Source organism: Taudactylus pleione, unplaced genomic scaffold (assembly GCF_031769625.1).
Source record: "Taudactylus pleione unplaced genomic scaffold, aTauple2 ptg000864l, whole genome shotgun sequence".
In the NCBI taxonomy this organism is placed as follows: domain Eukaryota; kingdom Metazoa; phylum Chordata; class Amphibia; order Anura; family Myobatrachidae; genus Taudactylus; species Taudactylus pleione.
The window spans coordinates 1,429,663-1,451,266 of NW_028285266.1; the positions used below are offsets into that span (position 1 = coordinate 1,429,663).

Below are 21,604 nucleotides of genomic sequence, written 5' to 3' on the forward strand. Positions count from 1 at the left end.
GTTTATTTGTTTTCCCTCTTTTTGAACCTAAATGTCGCTTATATAGCTTAAGTTAATAATTTATATTAATACTAGCTGAGATACCTGGCATTGCCCGGGTTGAAGAATGGACCTTGAAGTACATCTGTAGCCTTTAGTTTTTACATTGTCCTCACCTATAACCCCATTCTATTTATCCATTGACATTTTCTTGTACTTCCTCTGAGGTTTCCTCACGTCTTGCCTCACATTTGTACTTTAACAGTGAATGGTCTTGAAAAGAATTAAACTTAGTTTGAATATTGTATACTAGTGGAGGAAAGCATTGAAAATTAACACAGAAGTCATTTACACCTGGATAACAATGCAATTTGGGAGTAAAAGACAGTGCCTGCCTGTTTGGAATAGGGTATATCAGGAGCAGAGTTACTTACAGGACAGATATCAGTATAGCTTCCGAAAACACTGCGGTTTCAGAAATCACTGCAGAAGAGAAATCATTGCCAAGCAGAAATCTCTGCAGACCAACATTGGAGACCATGGCATATAAAAATGTGCTTCTACGAAATTAGTAACTGTCAGTGCAGGTCCAGTGTGACAGTTGATCCTCTGACTCACTGCTCTTCCGTTGGAGCTCTGCCTGCCTCCACTGGTACATATAAGCCTGTGCCTTCAGATCATTGCAGCTTTAGGCATTGGGAGACATCCTAAGCAAACTTGCTTAAACAAACATTTCAAATCAGAGACTCCATGGAATACTTGCTGGGCACCATGTAGACCTCCATGGCTCTGATGAACTTCATACCTAGGCAAAAACCAGATGCTGGTCAAACTACACCACCATGCCAAATTTGGTGGAGCTAGGTACAAAATTCTGGTCATGCATAAAGGGCAAACAGACAGACACGCACACTTTCTTGCTTATTATATAGCTATAAAGATATAATATATTTTACTACAATGAGTATTTTACCATCTAATTTTTATATTATTATTATTATTATTATTATTATTATTATTATTATTATTCCATTACTTTTACATTTTGTTATTTACTGTACAAATGTGTAAGAAATTCTAAGTCAATGACATGAGCAAGGTGAATACATTTAGAACTTCAAATCTATAAAAACAATTTCTAAAGAACACTAAAAAATCAACACAGTGGCCACTTGCAGAGAAGCCTTTTATGTCACTTCGCCAAATTACATGTTCTTGAGAAATCTCCAAAACTGCAGGAGGTAAGGTTCAATAACATGGTACATGTTTTCAGGCTCTATGCAGTAAATGTGTTATTGAGTATTCTCCTTCTTGGTGTATTACTAAAATGTCACTATTAATGATCACACATAGGTTACAGGATAGGTTATTAATACAACATAATAATAACATTCTTTAAACTGTACAATTTAATTTTATATTTTACATGAAATTTAAAAACCAGTAAAAAAATAAAAAACAAAAATTATGGCTACTCTCCATATTAAGGGTCTAATATAGAGGTAGAGGAAAATCGAGTTAAGGGCATAGGGCCTGATTCAACCATAAGGTTTGCGTATAACTCAGATGGAGGGAGGACTGCGTATTACCTGTTCTGCGCATGTGCAGTGCTCCCACAGCCTGTTTGATAGGCTGCGACAATTTGGGGCAGGAAGGGGGTGGCGCCTGTAATGTTCCTAAAAACAGGGGTGTTGGCCCCATTTTCTGCTAGTGCCAAGGTCAGCGTCAGCACGTTCCGACACAGATACACTGGCCTTGACTACGAATGTGAAAAGGCAATTCTGAGTAACTTGAGGGAAGGGCCGGTGCTCGGGTGTTTGGCGCTCCCCTGCAAATTATACATTTGTGCCATCCCTCACAGTTTTCTATAAATGAAAAACCCCAAAAAAGGACATCGACTCACAAGAAAGGGACGTGGTCATGCAATAGTACCCCCAATTCAAATTACAGCACACAGTAGCGCAATATTATTCACATTGCACTGAACACAGGGCCTAATTCAGAGCCACTCGTGAGCGCAGGACGCTCACAAGCGGGTCGATGATGCCCTAATGCGCATGCGCATGACAGAGGGAGCTCCGTCGTGCACATGCGCGAGACCCGGTGACGATGGTGACTGACAGCACGCCCCCTTTGGTGGGCGTGCCGGGGGCGTGGCTTCCAGACGGAGGCGTTCCCATGGGAACGCCTACCGTCTGGGTCCGGCCCCACTGACATCAGTAGTGATGTCAGTGGGAGTGATTTTGGCTCTGATACCCTACCACAGGGTCTCGTCGCAAGCCCGATGGTCGCAATGGTCTTGACCATCGCGACCATCATCATGGATGCTCGCATAAGCTGTGGGTGGTAACCCACAGCTATGCGAGCGTCCAAGAGGCCGCTCCAAGTTGAGGTAGGAGGGCCCTGATTCAGAGCGAGCGGTCTGGTCAGAGAGTCCGGCTCAGAATCAGGCCCAAAGTGCCCCAATTCACATTACACCACATAGTAGTGTCCCTTAAATATAATATATATTATTATAATATAAGTATTTGATATTTACACACATATACATATATATAACAAACAAAGATAAAGGACGGCAATCCCGGACTTTTTAAAGGTTTTAAAAAATATTTATATCCAAATGTTATTCATCCATCGTCATCAACGTTTTGGTGTTAGCAAACACCTTTCTCAAGATGCAGAAAAATCAATTCTTCAAAACGACATTAGACCTACAACATGGAGTGGCCGATGGAGGACCTGCTGCGGCTGGGCAGCTCCTCCATCGGCCATATTCTTTTTGCTTCACTGAGCTTCTGCGCTTGCTCTGATCTTGGCAGCCGGCCCGGCAGAGGGTAAGTGAAGACCACTTGGTCCTGTATGCAACGTGCAGCTGCAGCCCCCTAATTTTCAAATTGTAGAAGCCTGGGGAGCAGATGTCACCCTGCTCCAGGCCAAGCCCACCTGTGACAGCAGGTCAGACGCAGCACAGCGTGGAGGAGCGGGAGGAAGGGGGGACCCAGCCGGGAGGGGGAATGGCAAGGGGATGTTACTGTGTAAAGAGCCACTCAGGCTCTTCAGTGCTTCTCAGTAGCAGGCTGTCGCTGCCTGTCATACAGTGTGACAGGCGCAGTGGCAGCCGGCAGCAGCAACATCAGCTCAGCAGAATCTGCAGAGAGAGCGCCTTTCCAGCCTTGTGCCTCACTGCAGTGCAGGAACTGCTGAGCGGGTTGCAGCGGCCTTGCCTGAGGGTTACTCTGATGGCCGATGTTCTCGTAAGTGATCCAATCGCAGCGCTGAATCACACCCAGCATGCAGGAGGCATCTTTTAACACAATACGCCTCATGTAGCATTATTGCCTGCTCTCTCAGATTGTCATGGAGACCTCCAAATTTGAGGGAGCCCTCCTGGATGCCTGAGAGAGTAGACTAGCCTCCCGGATCCACCCACTGCCCCAGTAAAGTGGCTGATTTGAGGGCTTGATAATGCAATTTACGTTGAAACTCCTCAATGTGGTGCCACCCCCTACTGCCCTATGACAACATTGAGAAGTTGGGGATAGGGTCACAATGTCACCATTCAACATCCCCTCCCTCCCATCCACACACACACCTCACACGTGGGCCAGTAAAATATCAAGAATTATAGTTAATGGACATAAATTTGCACTTGGATAAACTGTTTCTCTATGCAAACTGTACAAATACTGTACAATTTTGTATGCTTCTGCTTCTCAACTTTAAATCCGTTCACACATTTTAAATAATAGCCATTGTGGTGCAAGATGGTTTTGGCAAGGTGTAAAATCACCCATAATAGCTGTACAAACTTATAACTCTAAATTAGTCAAACAATTTAAAAAAAAATACAGTAATGAGAATATTGGCATAAGATTTCAGACCAGCATGCAAACTGTACTGCAGTCATTTTACTCATGTTGCTGATCAAATGAAAAGCAGAATTTAGATGACTGTTTACTGTACTTATTCCAAAAGTGAAACAATCAGCGAAAAGAACAATAAAACGGCAATCAGACACTTACAATACGTAGGGTTGTCTATTCAAAGTGAAAAAGTGAGATGCAAATAAGCTAGGATGTGTAAGGGAAACTCTCTAGAATATCAAGCAGAATGTGGTCCACAATGCAAACAATAACAGAAAACTAATATAATATAGGTAGGGTGCAAGTCACGGCATTTCTTAGGGGCCCAAAAGAAATAATCATCCTGACATAAGCCAAGACTAGTGACACCAGCTGTCCCACAACTTACCATAATAATGAATAGCATTTCTACTGGTGTATAAGTATAAGATACCTTTAATTTATCAGCTGTATCACTGACTACAGCCTTCCCTTATAGATAAAGCAAGGCAGAGCTGGCATGTAAACCCAGTTTATAAAGAATAAGAGGCATTTAATATACGCTATGTGTCACATAGAAACAAATTTCTTGGTATCTGAGGGGATGCAGTTAAGATGCCGGCGGTCGAAATCCCTGTGCCGGAATCCCGACCCACGGCCAGAATACCAACACCAGAATGCTGACATCACTTGAGATGCCGACGCCGGAATCCTGACAGCCGGTACACTAAGAATTATGGGCCAAATACTAGTTAGAGCGATTTTATAGGGAGTTTTTCCAATAGCAGAAATAGTAGCTTTGTTAGTAGAATTGTTAGTATATATGAAGGGGTCTTCCCTGTGTTTAATAGGAATACGACTAAGGCAGAGAGTCATGTGATGTGTCTGCGCTTGATTGACCATCGAATCTGAGCATCAAAAGTACTGATTCCCCTCAGATGATTTGCAGATATGAAGAACATATTTAAAGATCTTTACATTTAAAAACTGAGCATTAACTTAGATTTGATTATTGTTCAATTATAATTCTATTCATGCTGGTGTATTTGTTAATATCACTTATATGCACTAATAAGTTGTATTTATATATTTTAATATAATACTGAGGGGTCAATCCAATTAAATGCGAAGGTTGCAAGTTGCCATTGCAAAGGCGTTAAAACACCGGCAACCGACCGGCACCTCGCACCCTTCATGGCCCTATGGGGCTGCGAGCACTTTTAAGCAAATCTGGGCAGCCATAATGTTCGGCCATTGCTGTGATGACTCGCAACTGCAATATCATTGCGGCTATTTGGATTGACCCCTGAGTCTCAGAGTATATTTATTGATTGACATAGAATCATAAAAAGTTATAAAGGGTTACAATCAGGGACACAAGCAAGATCTGCCCTCCATTATAGGAGGGAAAAGCAAGATCTGTATATATAGGAGGGACTTGAATGGAGAGAGAGAGAGATCTGCAGGAGAACTTCACTGAACTGGGCATGCAAGCTATGTATGAATTGCAGATATCTGTATATAGCAGTATGAGGAGCCCAAACTCATCTTGGAGATAAATCTGCCCCAAACTACATACCCATAGCAAGCCAAATATTGTCATTGTTCTGCTTGCTTAACTCGGTGAAGGAACCATCAAATCACAGAGGAAAATTAGGATCAATAGTGGTGGCCCCATAAGGCAGTGTACAAACTTCCACAAAACAAAAAAACTGCTGGAGAAGTGGATCAACCCAAGTATCCATCAACAACACCTGCAAGGAGGTTAGTGGAGACCCCCATCTGCTCAGTAAGGAATCCTGTGAGTCCCTCATACAATACTATTATTGTTCTACATGTAATATTAGAAAAATGTTGGCTGCAGCACATTGGGTGGAATCTGCTAAAGGTTCTCAAACTGGTTTTGATGGCCTTAGATGCTGAGAAGGCCTTTGATGTGGTCTCTTGGGATCATCTGTTCAAATCTCTCTCCCACATTGACTTCTCAGATAATTTCATAGCTATCATAAAAGTGTTATACACCTCTCCTCAATCACAAATACCATGCAATGGGTACCTTTCATCACCAATAGATATTCATATTCTTTTATTTGCTCAAGCTATTGAACCATTAGTGACTGCTCTATGCTCTAACACAGAGTTTAGAGGGATTTGGATCAACATAGAGGTGGTAAATCTAACAATTTTTGCTGAGGACAGCCTTTTTGCCTCCTCCAGGGGCCAACACAGCATTTCTAAAGGAGGGTAGTGTGACCAGTCCATGAAGAGGGCATAATTAGCACTAACCAGCTATAATATACGTCTTACAAAGTAAAGTGTAAGTAATAATTGTGACATATGCAGTCACGGCAATTACAGTAAAGGTGCCTACACACTAGACGATAATTTTACACGATTCGCCCGATTTCGACGAATCAGAATGACAAATCATGCAAAATATTTGCAAATCGTGAGTGTCCACTGACGATAACGATGCCGATGCACATGCACGACGTACAGGAAATTGTTAGTCAGTTTGAACACTTTTTAGCATCATATCCTGGAGTTCAAGGGAAATCGGTAATGACATTACATCATTTGCGAGTCGTCCTGTGTGTGGGAACCTTTAGACAATAAATGTGACAGTAGGGCCATCATGCCTGATTTCAGATTTGGGATCCGGTCCAGATCATTTGAGCGAGTTCGGTAATCTGGGGGAGCAGCAAAAGAACCTTGCACTGCCCTGGACATACAGTATATGTACAGATTGGTCTTATGTACTAGATAGTGTATTATTATACAGTTTTAATATTTGACCCTATAGATGGTCTATATCAGTGCACCCCTAACAGTGCATGTTTTCCAGATCTCCTACTTGGTGCACAAGTGTATTCATTACAGGCTCACATATTTTAAAAGATCAACAGGTGGTGCTAATTATTTAATTTGTGACAGTGAGGAAATCTTAAAAACTGCAACTTTAGTATTATATGCCATTTACATTGTGGTTATCATGGTGTTGGCTGGGGAGGGAGGTTTCCAGGCAACCGGAACACTCCCCTCTGCGTTTGCCTATGTTCTCCATACTACCTCTGTGTTTATGTGTTTAAAGCACTTTCAGGATATAAGATTAATTCAGAGAAATCTTACATTTTACCACTAGGTGGAGTTCCTATCCCACAGTCAAATGTTCAACTGTTTACTCTATCTTCGGCTTTAAAATATTTAGGGCCATTAGGGACAATTTATATAAATCCAACTTATATTTATATAGATCCAACCTTTACCCTTTATTGCATAAGATTACTAAACAATTAGAGGACTGGACTAACCTGCCTTTGTCTCTATTGGGCCGAGCGGCTATACTAAAATCATATTTCCGAAACTGTCCTATATTATACAGATGATGCCACTACGATTATCTAACACAGATATGGCTCACTGCATTAAAAATTTTTCGAATTTTTTATGGTCGGGGAAAAAAGTCAGAATTTCTATGCCAAAGTTATGTCTAAAACAAAGTGAGGGTGGGCTACTGTACAGATGCGCCTACGTTCATTGCGAATCGCTGTGCTATGGACAACAATGTAGCTGGGCAGAACTGTAGCTTTTCCTAATATCAGATTATTCATGCATTCAGTATTTGTACGCTATGTATCTGATTGGATAATGCTACATTCAATATACAGTATACAAATCTTCATTTAGAGGAAGCCTTAGTTTCCCCATTTTCTTTGGGTGCTTTACTACAGTACATATCCCCCCAAAATGTTTACCTGCTAAAGCATCATATTCCCTGCTAAATTTAATTTATCTCTCTTGGGTCAAGATGCATCAGATCCTCTCTAGTAATCACACTTCTAAATACATTCCTCTGTGTGGAAATCCTTGTTTACACCCAGCTCTTGATAATGTTAAGTATACGGAATGGAAGAGGAATGCGATTATAGCGATTAAGGATGTTTTATAATCTCATATAAAACTAAATATCTTTACTGGGACCTCCTTAATGTTGACAAAATTAAATGATGGAACCCATTGCTTGATACTTGGTTCAGATACTTTCCTGAAAACTTCTGCAGAATTGTTAACTAAAATGGAACTCCCTTGAAATATCTCCCTTCTGCCAATCTCCAGGAAGGACATTTTCATACTATACATAAAGCCTATATTGCCCAAGGCCAATGTTTGCATAGGTGGTAGACGAGACAGATCAATGCTCCAAATGCAGAGCACAGACAGCACTTTATTTCTCATAACTTTTGGGGCTGCTCTAAGATTAAAATATTTTGGAATAAAGTCATTAATTTTATAAACCCCACCTTCCACCTCCATTTACTGTACATTTAGATCCATTAGCATTTATTTGCGTAGATTTCAGTAATTGGCACTCCCTACCCTCACTCAAGCATTTAATTCGGATATTAACAATAATAGTACTATTGCTAAAAAAGTGATTTTGTTAAATTGGACCTCCAAAAAAAAGCTCCTCTCTTATAAACAGTCAGGCTTACTACTAGAGACCCTTTATTTTGAAAGGTGATCAACTCTACCTGATGTTGAGAAAGGACTTAAGCTGGGTACACATCAGATGATGTGTACCTAGCCTGACGCAGATGCCAGGTCTGATGTAGGGAGGGCCATGCCATGCTGCGGGAAAGAACATATCATGGGTACACACTAGACGATGCACCCATCACTCTGATCCGCAGAATTGGACGACATATCACCTAGTGTGTACCCAGATTTAGATTTTATAATAAGTGGAGCCAGTATATTGAGTCTTTGGATTCTAAAGCCCAACATCATATACTCAGTCTATTTAAAAATACAGAATAGTATCTCTATTGCAACCTCTCTTGATATGAGTTAATGTAATACACAATGTGTAGCACAGTATATGCAACAATGCAAAGATAATGGAATATGACTAAATATTAACATCATTAAATGCCACAAAACGTTTTCTCAGGTTTTTTTTTCTTTTTCTCCTACCCCTCTTTCCCTATTGTTCTTCCCTTGTCTTGTCTTATCTAGTTACATATTTTCCAGTCCATTAGTGTTTTGTGTATGGGAAATTATATTATTATTCTGCATCTTAAATGTAATAACCATGTGATAGTATTTACCTGTTATCCCAGCTTGATGTACACAAGTCTGGTTTATAGGTTCTATTGCTGGTCTTTATTGAACTTTCACCAATGTTCTTACCGTTCTTCTGTGTAAATGGGTAATTTCTCTATATACACTTTTGCTACGCATTGTATGTATTTTCATTATTTGTTCTAAAAAGCCTATAAAATAAATAAAAAATAAAAAAAAGTTGTAATGGAGTGTAGATTTTGCAAGACATAACAAACGGCTTTAGGGGCCACCGACAGCCCTAATTAATTAAATCAATAAGTCCACTCAAGCATACAGAGGGGATATTGCAGGGTGGGAAGCAGACCATGGAAAGGTGATATATTGGATTTTGTCCAATTAATCAGAAAATACCAAAAACATCAACAACACCAAGGAGACTGTCCACGAAATCATTTGCATGATCCTAGAAATGTAGCAATTTATCAGAAAGAGTTATGTTATCCACAGCATCACCAGCCTGCAAAGAATGCATGTATGTATCAGCTTGGATTAAACATACCAGTATAACCAATTGCAGTATAACCAAGGAAAACAGCTGTAGTCTCACCATTAGTATTCACCAAAGCAGCCACTGCTACCGTGTTTCCCCAATAATAAGACCTACCCCGAATATAAGCCCTAGCCCTGCTTTTGAAACTCGGTCCAAAATAAGCCCTACCCCGAAATGAAGCCCTACCTAAATCCCCATTTTGTCCGGTCCTACACTAAAATGCCCCAGCTCCACCCCACCATGAAATGGATGCCGCCAGGGGGTAAAGGGGGCCTGGCAGCCGCTGCTGCCACCCGCCCACCCAGTCCCTTACTAAATGATAGAGCTGGAGGAGGCCGCCCGGCCCGCTCGGGTCGCTCCTCCACCAGCTTACAGTGAGATACGGTAGTCAGACTCCAAAACAAGCTTTCAATAAAGCTTGTTTTGGAGTCAGCATGCGTGACGTCATGACTCTGAAGGGTGAGGTCGATGTCGGAGGAGCCGCGGATCAAGAGCTGTGGACCATGGAGGAAGGTAAAGGTAAGTGGGGAAATGGTGCGCATTCACACTGCAGTCAACAGGGAGGGGGAGATTAAAAATAAAAGGCAGGAGCCGGGGTCCTGAGGGGGGAGGAGGGGCACAGGCTGCTTTTAAAAATGGGGGGGAAAGGAGGGGCACAGGCTGCATTCAACAATGGGGTGGGGGGAGGGAGAGGCACAGACTGCATTCAACAACATCAATGTTAATTAAAATAAGCCCTACCCCGAAAATAAGCCCTATGGAGTTTTTTTGAGCAAAACAAAAAATAAGACAGTGTCTTATTATCAGGGAAACACGGTAATAGAGATGTGTGCAGACCCCCATGTTTTGGTTTTGGTTCTAAATCATCATTGTGTTGTAGTTTTTGGGTTGGATTTGCCAAAACAACCCTTAAGTGTTTTGGTTTTAGATTTAGTTAAAAATGTATAAAACAAACAAACATTAAAATCATGTAATTTGAGCCTGTTTTTATTCCTACAGTATTATTAACATCAATACCATTTATTTCAAGTAATTTCCCGTCAACTTTGACCAACTTCCAGCTCACAATATTGTTTTCACAAGTATTGGCCAAAGGCCCTGATTCTGGGCCTGATTCAGAGATGAACATATTTGCAGTGCGGCACGCAAGCGACTATGCAAATCCGTCCATCTCAGATGCAAATGCAGAAGGAGGACAAGGAGACATTTGCGATCCCAGTACTGCGACCAACATCGCAGGCTGTGATCACCATCGCGACCAGATGGAAATCTGCACTGGAAGTCTTGTGGACATATATACAGAGTATTCTGCAGGAGTTCAGGAAGCAGGTCGCAACAGGACTGTGAACAACATTGCAGTGGCAAGTGCTAACGCAAAGGGAAGTCCTTTTATACCCCTGGTCCTCCAGGGATTGGCAGCAGGCATCAGGTGGTGGAATGCTGATCTCCCATTGGTGATGAGGAAGTCACCTGACATGGACTGTCATGGTGGTGCCACCAGCAGGTATCACCACATGTGAACACCAGGAGCATGGAGACTGCTGCAGGAAGTATCCACAATGTCCAGAATCATCATACAGGTCTGATCACCTTTAGCAAAATAGAGGCCATACAACTAGCACCTCCATCCAGACTGTGTGCATTATGTCTATTAAAGAGCAGCCTACATTTGGATTTCTCATATACAAGATATTAGTCCCAGATTGTAGTGTTAAAATACCTCCAAAAAAAATCAGTGCCCGTAGAAGATATAGTGTAGGCAAATAAGTGTTTCTAGATGATTCAGGACAGTCTCAAGAAGTATTCAGTGTAAAGGACGATAGCACCAGGATTAATGTATTTTCTTAATTAGAGCACATAAAAAAAACTGGTACAAAAGGCACAGAACCCCAGCAGCACAAAACTCACAAAGTCTGAGGCACTAGTGAAGAATGCCAGAGAACAACCAGACAGACTTTTTGTCTTCCTCTCATGCCAGGCTTAGAGGAAGGAAGAGTATAGACTAGCCATGCGGTTAACCTAGGCAGCACAACTACCGGAGGTCACACAGAGAGGGAGCAGGATGCCTCAGCAAGAGGGTCCACAGTGATGAGGAGGATATGGACAACCATCAAGCCAGTCATGGTGACAGGATGGGACTTCTGGAACAGTGAGTGAGGCACAGAAACAATTCCAACATTGGCCAATACCCACAGTCCAAGTAAGCTGGTGAGGAGAACAGAGGCAGGCAGGTTTTCCAACTAAACTACTTCAGCAGTGCAAATAGAGGGCAGCATCAAGAGGGTACTAGGGCAACCATAGACAAGGTCTGAATGGAGCCTACTCCATGATCAAACAAGCCATGCCCCACCCCACAATTTAAATTAAAAATAGTGATAAAATAATAATTAAAGTCCAAAGGTATAAGTATATTTAATGCACTGGTTTAAGATTGGTTGGGAGTAGAGGAGAAGGCCGGGAAAATATGTTAGTCCAGATCAACTAGGCAATATCCAACTCCATATTGCAGGAATATCTGATGAAGAAATATGAATGAATGAAGAAATATGTGAAATAAAAACAAAAATAAAATCAGATGGGACCCAAACAAACCAACAGACACCTCAGTGAACCCGTAGATGAGCTGATATAATTCTCACATGAATGCTTACATTAATCTGATTTCAATTAGAAGATCTGTGTGGTGTTCCAGGTGTTGCACGACTTGGAATATTTAGCATTTTAGCAGTATCCTAATTACATTGATGTGTTATTGCGGATCATCACAGTATTATTGATATACATTTTTATTTTTGTTTTTATTTCACATTTATCATTGAGGATTTTCCTGCCATATGGAGTTGGATATTGCCTACTTGATCTGGACTTATATATGTGGACTTCATGTACCGAATCAATTTGAATCCCAATATATGTGGATAATTTTTCAGGAACAAGTTTGGCGCAAGGACTTTTACTTATTTTGTATATTGCCGTATATGACTTATTGGTGACTTGTTTGTATTTTTCTGCTACCTTTCTCTGTAGCGCCCAGGTGGAGTTGTGTATCTATATATAAATTTGGGAAAATATGTTGTATGAAAGATAACTAGAGGGCATTTTATAGACCATTTTAGCTACTTCTTTTCAGGTCAGGGCTAACAATGTAAGTCAGTAGAGTTTTGGGTTTTTTTTGTTTGTTTTTGAAAGTCAGTTTGTCAAACTATTATACTCCTAATGAACAGTTACTTAAATGAGTCTACTCTACAGTAAGAAAATAATCCATTGCATACAGTATGGAGAACTTTATAATGAAACATTTGGGTAACTTTGTGATAAAGTAACGTAAGTTAGTAGATTTTTTGTCAGACTGTGATCCTCCAGCTTTGAAGCACCTGCTATTCCACCCTTTGTTCCATTGTTCACTTCATAAAGCACCCACATTATCTCAGGCCTCCCATGAACTGTCTGCTTTCATTTGTTGGTGAGCAAGCAGCAGGTTTTATTTCCCAGCACCAGACACAGGCAGATTTAGTAATCCTGACAAAGTTTGGTCTTAGAGCAGCCAATATATATATTATTGTTTAATTACTGCCAACTTTCAGCAATAACCACCATATAATCTGTACATTACTCCTTGTCCCATTACAAAGAATCCAGCACAAATATTTAATGGATGAAAGGGGATATTTTATTACAAGGTGTATGGGGAAGTTACATACCTGATTGTGAACTTATGATTGAAGAGTTTCCAGTGTAACAGGTTAAATCGGCTATTACTAGTACCTTGTTTTGTCTTGTTTTCTGCCTGTTTGTTTGTATATAACTTCTTAATAAACCAAATAAAACCTCCCAACTGTTCCGATTAAGACAGGACAGTCCATATTAGAGGGCTATGTCACACCTTACCAATCATGATAGCTTTGTCCAGCAGTAGGTCATTTGGGAGGTATCTCCCATTAATCGCTGCTCTGCATACCAGGGCTGCAGTGTACAGGTGCCATGCACACCAGCCAATAGTGTGCACAGCAGTTAATGGGTGTTTGGAGTGGGGTACTGGGCCTCCTAGCATTTTCCACATCACACCCTAATTGTGACGTGAACATGTCCCCTACCCTCATACATGGACATGTTGGGAGGTATGGGCAAAATTTTTATGCGACATCTCTGGTATCTTCAATATTTGCCATATTTGAGATTTTTTTACCCTTGACATACCTAAAGGCGCATATCCATTACACGATATAAATGGACGATTGAGCGATAGACATCGTTATCGTTCAATCAATCATTAATCGGGCAGTAATTATGCCAGCAATGACCAGCGATGCGTGCTCCCACTGGTAGTTGTCGGCATCTGTCATCGCCTGAACATACTGCCCAACCTGCCGATATTGTCAGGCTGTGCATGTTCTGGGATGAGGGAGGGTGCCGGCACCAAATGATATATCATTCAGTGTGGGCACATTACCCACTGCACAGTATAATGAACGATAACAATGTCATTATCATTCAATCGCTCTTTCATCATGTAGTGGATATGCACCAACAATTAATAGATCATTAGGAAGTTTTTTAATGTTATCTATTTATATTGCTGTGCTGAAAAATTGTCCAATTAGCTCATGCATTGATAAAGCCACCAACAGACATATTATGGGCGTTGTGTAAACACGGGACCTACCCAATATGGCTACCTGTCCTTATGTTACATTATCTGTACTTTAATGCAATGCAACTGTGTAGTGATGTGTGAAAGTGCAACACAAAGACACTCAGACCCTCCATCATGACCCATTCCATTAGGTATAAAATGCTCTGCTCCTATACTTCCCTCTTAATTTGTGATTGCAGCCACCTGTGCTGAAACACCGGTCTCATCAATTACATAGTTCAACACAGCAATCATACATTAGGTGGAAAGTCCAGGAGCAGAGTATTTGCTACCTAATGGAACAGGTCATGTCGGAGGGTAGGGACACTTTGAAGGAGAATTTGAATGTTGGTGATGTATGGGTGGCTCATATTTTGCTCCAGTGACTGAAAAACCTCGAGTTGCCCCATTTCCTACTATAATTTTGGGAAACATTTGCTCCATTGTCAGATAGTTGCTTTTCTATAAAGAAGTGATGTAGAGGTGCATGAAGAGCTTTTGGACAACAAGCAGTTGGTTAATAATATTGAAACATAGACAATATAATTTGAGAAGACAAAGAGCATCTGTGCTACACTGAATAAACTAATTATACAAGCAGAAAAAATGTCATTACACAGCTTTCCCAGCGCACACTTGTGAGACAGCCAGCTGGCCAGTGGTCTTACAGAGATGGAAACAATGCAAGAAGATAGAAGCTGTTAAAATCAGCAAGATCTAGAAAACTGTTTCATCGAACTAGCACCAAGTTCACTTATTTGAAATGTCAGCATGTGGCTACATGCATAAGTGATAACACTGGTCAGAGTCATGGGAATGCAGAAAAAATACCCTGAAGCTTTTTTAAAGCTGGTTTACACAAAAGAAAAACTTTAGAGAATTACATCACTGATTTATTTAGGGATTTTTACATATTCATGCAGGATTGTATTCTGATAGGAAAAAGGAATGGAAAATACCGATCTGCTAATTTGCATTGCTAATCAAAAAAATATGTAAAGTCCTGTTAAAAACATAAAACATAACTTAAAATAGGACGTGCCAAAAGTCCAAAGCCACAGGACAGTTTTATCATTTTTGCCAGAGAGAAAATTCAGGGTATGCCATCCATGTTTGTATTTTAGCTGCTGGAGTGTTGGATTCTCTCATATCATATACTAGCTGGCATACCCGGCGTTGCCTGGGTTCATGTTGCACCCTGAAGAACACCTGCAGCCTTTATTTGTTTAAATTATCCTTGCCTATTATCCCATTCCATTGATCCTGAAAAGGACAACACTGTTTGATAACATGCATGCAAACAGTGGTGTAACTACCGTGAGTGCAAGGTTGCAGCTGCTATGGTTCCCCAAGCTGCCTCTGTTGCATCACTGCTCCCCCTGCACCCAAACATGCACACAAGGTGGGCCAGTCCAGTCAGGGCCATCGACGGGGGCCCAGGTGTAAGCGATGTTGATTTGGTGCTGGTCCGCCAGTTGATTACAGCTGGCACACTGGCAGGAAGTTTTGGATAAACAGCGCCGCTGGTCATGAGGCAATCAAAGCTCGCACAATTGTGCCAGATTCACATTGCACCATCCATGTCTGCCGCTGCCTGTTGGTGCTCCAGCTGTAATTAGCTGGTGGCCCAACCCCAAATCCACACCTGCTGGCTGCTGATGGCACACAGGTGGAGGCGAGAGGCTACCGGATGGAGGTGAGTTGCTGGTGGAGACATGTGTAAGGGGCACTACTATTGTGTGGAATAAAGTTTTATATGGGGCACTACTACTATGTGGCATAATCTGTAAAGGGCATTACTGTGTAGTGTAAGGGGCATTACTGTTTTGCATAATGTATAAAAAGCACTACTACTGCATGGCATACTGTGTATAAGGGTTACTACTGTGTGGCATAACCGGAATGGGCTCTGTGTGGCATAACCTGAATGGGCTCTGTGTGGGGGCAAATGTATGTGTTTTTTACCTCTGGGGGGAACCTTTTAAGATGTGGCCCACAAAGTTCTAGTTATGCCCTTGCATGTAAATACAGAGGCTCTGGATTTAATATGAACTTGCATGAGTCATCAAGTTTCCTCAGACTGAAATTAAAATTATATTTTTGTAGCTATCTCACAGGTTTTTGGCACACTGGGCCAGCCACGGAACCTTTGTAATTTTAGAGTGTCCACATTTTTAGGGCTTGTGTGAGAATGTGTGGCCCTGGCGGAGTTCAAACATAGGCAAAAACCTAACCCTGGTCAAAATACACCACCATGCCAAATTTGGTGGAGCTAGGTCCAAAACTCTGGCCGTGCATAATGGACAAACAGATGAACAGACAGACCCACAACAATTTTTACTAAGATTAGACTATTTTTTTAAGCTTTATAGCTTTAGGTTTAACAGTCAAATCTGTTTTACATACATCACTAAAAACTGCTTCTTCTTTTTGTTTATGAGTTTCTTCCCTGTAAATTATATCATTTAAATATCCAGCATCATATTTGAGAAGGGAGCACAAAAGCGTATCCATAAGCCTTTTAAAACTAGACAAAGCACCAGGTAACTCAAACAGCAAATCTGTGTATTAATTATCATGTGTATTAATCATTTTGCAATATCACAAAAGCTATTTTGGGTTTCTTTTTGTTAAGGACATTTACCAGAATTCCTTTGTCAAATTGAAGGCACTAATTGATTTGGCTTTTCCTACTGTAGCTATTGTCAACTGTAACTGGATAAGTGTCAAACTTTAACATTTGGATTACGTTCCAAAAACCATTATACATTCTTGTACTGCCATCTGGTTTAGAGACTAAAACAATGGTACTGGACCATTCACTGTTTGACTCTTCTCCCCAGTTATGTCATTGTTTTTTGCAATAGGTATACTATTCTATAAGATATGTTTTTTGTCCTTACACTTGACTCTGTAACAAGATTATGGTAAACATCTATGGCTGTATGGTAGATATTTTGTGTAACAGATCTTTGTCCCCCCTTGTTTGCTGCAGTGCTTCAGACTCTGAACCAGAGCAAGCATACCGGTGAGCTATTCATCTATATTAATATAGCTCTCTATACTCACTATAGTGTCTGCAATTGGGGATTTAACTCACTGTTTTTCTCTACTATAAGTTTTGAACTGTCACCCTATATGCCCTCACAATAACGCTGAATATTATGATGTTCAATTTTTTTGTTTAATTTCCAATCACTTTTCCAAGATGATTTCACAAATTTCAGATTCAGCTCTGATATATTTACCTTCAACAGGATAGGTTTCTAGACTGAATTATTGTCTAGTCACTGGCCACCAACCTTAACTAATTCTATCAATCTTTGCTTTGAGTATTATTCCAGGTTAGTAGGACATATCATTTCTTAGACATTCATGTGATTATGGACACACACACAGTAGCTTTCAAATGCCGCTACAAACTCCTCCCCTTATTTACATCATTGTGGTCAAAAGTAGAAGGACTGAGATGCCCACTGTCAGCATCAGTAACACAGTAAGATTGATTGGTGCACCTTATTACACCACCATTGGTCACACATCAATACTTACACCAGTCCAATGGCAGGTGCAGTTTGTCCATCTGACAATGCCTGTGGCTATGTATCTGTGTATGCTGCAACTTTCATTGGCATCCCCACAACACTCCCATAACACACCCACAGAATGGCTATTTCAACTCCCAGTCACCGCCCAGGAACACCTATTACTTTTCCACAACATTTCTGATACCATTCTACTCAATCTCAACAGCGCCTTTGTGCGGACACTTTGTGTAGCGCATCCACTGTAGGAGCTTTTAATAGTTTTAGTGCATGCGCAATTGCAAATAAATCTCTCAGCTCTGAGAACATCGGCAATGCATGCAGTTTGCATGCGGCTCTGAATCACTCACATAGTATGGCATGGGCCAATCCTTTTAAGGTCCATTCATTTGATGTAATTTATATTAACTGTGACTTGGCAATCTGGGAAACAAGTCTGAGACACTTTTGTTTCAAGATATTGAGGACCTCATTCAGAGTCGGTCGTTGCGGCCGCACGGTCGTACGCCACCGATGTTCGCTATACTGCGCATGCGTAAAGTTCGCAATGCGCTTGCGCAAACTAGCCGCTATGATCAGAAATTTTTCTCTCCTTGAACACAGCCAGGTCGGTAGTTTGCGTGACAGAATGAGGTGTTTGTGGGTGGTAACAGGGGAAGGTGCTTGAAAACAGGGGGAGTGGAGATCCGAACGCAGGCGTGCCTAATTATGTGAACGGTGTTTTATGGGAGTGCATACGGTTTATGGGAGTGCATAATTAACAAAGTAACGTCATGGCACATGTGACATGGGAGGTTTTTACACTGACATGATCGTAGAGCTTAAGAGAGGGTATGATCAACCTTAAGCTCTACGACCAGTTTCGATGGTTCCCGATGGTCTCGATTAATCCTTATATGCCCGGAGATGACGTGCAATGCGTACGACAAGGGGGCGTATTTTTTTGAATTCCGACCGCTTCCTCCCCTTGGTCGGCCAGCTACCGATCTGAACTTAGGGATGCAACTTGCGTGTGAATCATTTGAATATCCGGCCCCTTTTCCTGAACGACCGTGCGGCCGCTTCGACTGACTCTGAATGAGGTCCTGAGTCTCCAGCTTGTTCACTCATTTGAGGGTTCTCCTACCATCAAACCCATTTCTTGCATATTGTTGTTTTGGAGTAAACCTTACAATTGTATCCTCTTTTCAGATTTCTGGAGTGCAGAATGCAGAGTTGGCAAATATAATAAGTGAAAATCAAACAATCCTACTACAGGTTGAGTCTCCCATATCCAAAATACTTGGGACCCAAAGTATTGTGGATATTAGATTTTTCCATATTTTGGAATATTTGCATACCATATTGAGATATCTTGGGAATGGGATCCAAATCTAAGCACAGAAAGCATTTATGTTTTATATACACCTTATACATATAGCCTGAAGGTAATGTTATACAATATTTTTGATTGTTTTGTGCATCAAACAAAGTTTGTGTACATACACAAACTTCATTTATGTTTCATATACACCTTATACACACAGTCTGAAGATGATGTTATAAAATATTTTTAATAATTTTGTGCATTAAACACAGTTTGTCAACATTGTAACATCTGCAAGCAAAGGTATCTCAGTCACACTCAAAAAATTCCATATTTCAGAAAATTTGGATATGGAAGACTCAACCTGTACCACATTATAGGGTTTATGAATGCCAATAGAATGTCTATGAAAACTTATATATCCTCTGCCTGAGATCCAACAATGATTATTCCTATTTAAAAAAAAGTTATCTTGAAGACTCCTTAACCTTGAGCAGTATGGTGGCAAAAGGCCAGGACACTATGTGTGTGGAGTTTGTATGTTCTAACTGTTCAAAATTATACCCCATAACAGGGGAGTTTAGGCTGGCAGTCTGGGACCTATTGAAACACAGTGGTGCATACAAGTACTATATAAGAAGGGAAATGTGATTTGGGATGAAGAGCTTACTGTTCATTGTTTTTATTGGAAAATAAGAGGTCTTTTTAAAATGAGGTGTTTCTATATATTTAATTTAAAAAGTAAGTTAGACAATAATCCAGACAGCATCAATGTAATAAGCGAGAAAGTGTGTGTGTGTCTGTCTGTTTGTACTTTATGTATGGCCAGATTATTGTACCTAGCTCCACCAAATTTGACATGGTGGTGTTGTTTGACCAGGATTAGGTTTTTGCAGAGGTTTGTGCTTTCTAAGGGCCAGACACTGTCATACAATTCCATAAAACTGTGACACTCTTAAATTACACAGGTTCTGGGGCTGGCTTTATACACACTCTGTCACACTCTCATCTCTTCATCTATTCCTGGCAGGCTCATGAGCAGCTCAGCACTTGGTACATGGTCTTCAATGGTGGTTTGCAGAGTAAAAACAGGGCGTGATTTAGCTGTGGATGCAGTGAAAGGGATCATGCAGATTCCCAAATACTGCACATGTGCAGTATGGGTCTGTGACCCCACACGCAGTCCAGCAGCAGACTATCAGTGATTGCCAGTCTGCTGTCATTTCTGGGTGGGGTGGGGCAGCAACCACCTCTGTTTCTCAAAACATAGGAATCTTGCTGCTGTTGGGAAGGAGTGGAGAGGCCAGGATCTCCATCAATTTACTGAGATTTCCTGGCCTCTTCTACTCATCTGCAGAAATTGGCTTGCATGACCCCATGGTCACTCAACCAGCTGAAGGGATCGCAGATGATCCAATGCTGCATCTTTGGACGCAGCTCCACACAGGAACACACAGGGAAATGCATCAGTAAAAAAGCATCTGTACTAGGACTTTGTTTGCATTGGGACTTCATCTTCATCCTTAAACACCTGAACCAAGCCCTGGATCCTCTGTTACCTACTGGATAATACAGCATTTTTTTTGTCACCTACAACGCACTCAGCAACTCTATCCACAAAAGGTCCATCTTCACTAAGGGACTATCAATGTGCTGGACAATTTCTGCTAAAGACCCCTACATTCCTGGATCATAGTGGTAATCATATAAGACTGTCTGATACCACTGCAACAGTATATCTATGTGACATTAGCCAACCAATTCCAGTACTCTAAGAGGCTATACTAGGAACAGGTGTTTTCTTACAATATATGCTTATTGTCCCACATGCCTATTACAAATTGATACTCTGCTATTCATTTGATTCATATGTATTATGTTATTTATGTCATGATACAAATGGCCATATGATTGTATGACAATCAATTTTATCTATTAATAATAATACAAAAACTTTTTTTATTATCCTATCCATTCTATCTTATATATGCATTCTTTATATGATATATTATAGTGCTGTTTATTACATTTCTGCTCCTGACAAACCCCATTGCAAATGGTATGAGAATACACCTAACTGCACTGTCATTTACTCCTAATTTTCATAGTTATCCAGGTTATAGGCAAAGACAATGTAAAAGAAATGAAGACTGCAGGTGTACTTCAGGGTCCAGTCTTCAATCCGGGCAACACCAAGTATCTTGGCTAGTATTAAATAATTTGTGAGTGTTTTCTAGATAAATGACTTCAGCACACCCCGGTTTTTAATTATTGTGACATGTTCACTTGATGTAAATGTCAGTTTTTGAACCAAATCATTCTTATGACAGCTAAGTACTGCATAAATCCAAACAGAAAATGCTTTGTAATCTAGAATGAATTTAAGGTTACAGTTAGTGATATAGTTATAACAAAGTTAAATAGTTAATATTTGAACTTCCAGTCAAATGGAAGCTGTATATTCCATGCGGTCATTGTTAACCTTTGATTCATATGACTCAGATTCCAATTAGTGGGAGCCATTATGCTATAGTCCTTGCCAAGTGAGAGAACTTGCCCTCAGTGTAGTGCCATCATGTTGTGTATAATACATGTACAGATTGGAAATCTGGCACATATTACTTCATGCCTGTTTTGCTAAATAAATAGAAACAGAAAAAACATTAAAAATGGATGAGTAGC

General features: G+C 40.7%; 1 protein-coding gene across 4 annotated transcripts in view; it reads right to left on the bottom strand.

Moving 5' to 3' along the window:
- The window catches only part of KCNIP1 (potassium voltage-gated channel interacting protein 1), a 557,205-nt gene that overhangs the window by 112,490 nt on the left and 423,111 nt on the right, over positions 1–21,604 (bottom strand). The window contains exon 1 of one of the 4 annotated variants that reach the window (XM_088458912.1): positions 8,933–8,998. The exons of the other annotated variants lie outside the window; for them this stretch is intronic. The gene's annotated coding sequence lies outside the window, so the exon portion shown is untranslated. Of the gene's footprint in view, positions 1–8,932; positions 8,999–21,604 lie in introns of those variants that run through there. 4 annotated transcript variants of the gene reach the window in all.